The sequence below is a fragment of the Chaetura pelagica genome, unplaced genomic scaffold (assembly GCF_000747805.2).
Source record: "Chaetura pelagica isolate M959 unplaced genomic scaffold, ChaPel_1.0 scaffold156, whole genome shotgun sequence".
In the NCBI taxonomy this organism is placed as follows: Eukaryota; Metazoa; Chordata; class Aves; order Apodiformes; family Apodidae; genus Chaetura; species Chaetura pelagica.
The window spans coordinates 1,071,188-1,071,634 of NW_009953694.1; the positions used below are offsets into that span (position 1 = coordinate 1,071,188).

The 447-nt window shown below is 63.1% G+C and overlaps 1 protein-coding gene across 1 annotated transcript in view; it reads right to left on the minus strand.

The window, feature by feature from the left end:
• DRGX (dorsal root ganglia homeobox) overlaps window positions 1-447 on the minus strand; it is a 30,641-nt gene that overhangs the window by 14,215 nt on the left and 15,979 nt on the right. The window lies entirely within an intron of this gene.

Genomic DNA, 447 nt, shown 5'->3' on the forward strand with positions numbered 1-447 from the left:
GTCTGAAAAGAACGAAAATACAAGGCTTTGACCTGGGCGTTGTGACGGCAGCTAGAGCTCTTAAGAGCCCTGCCTGTCTGCCCGGAGAGCAAGGGGAAGCCCCCGAGCCTGGAAGGCGCAGGACTGGGGCCGTGGGCAGTTTTCTTCCCACACACCCTCCCAGCAGTGACTGAGCCGTGCCCCCTTGTCCCTCACACCCTCATCCCTGGCTGCGAACACGGGCACAGGGCTTAGTACAGCTCCAAGCACCGGGGGCGGTGGGTGCGCCGGTGGAGCTCGGCCACGGCTGACCCGGCTGGGCTCGGCAGCGGAGCTGGAGGAAGAAGCCCGTGCCCTTCGCTGACTGGGGTTTCGAGGGTTCCGAGAGGCAGACTGGGGCTCTAATAGATTGTCTCTAATCAGAGGCCACGGGAGGGCAGACAAGGATGCAAACCACCTCTGTGAGGC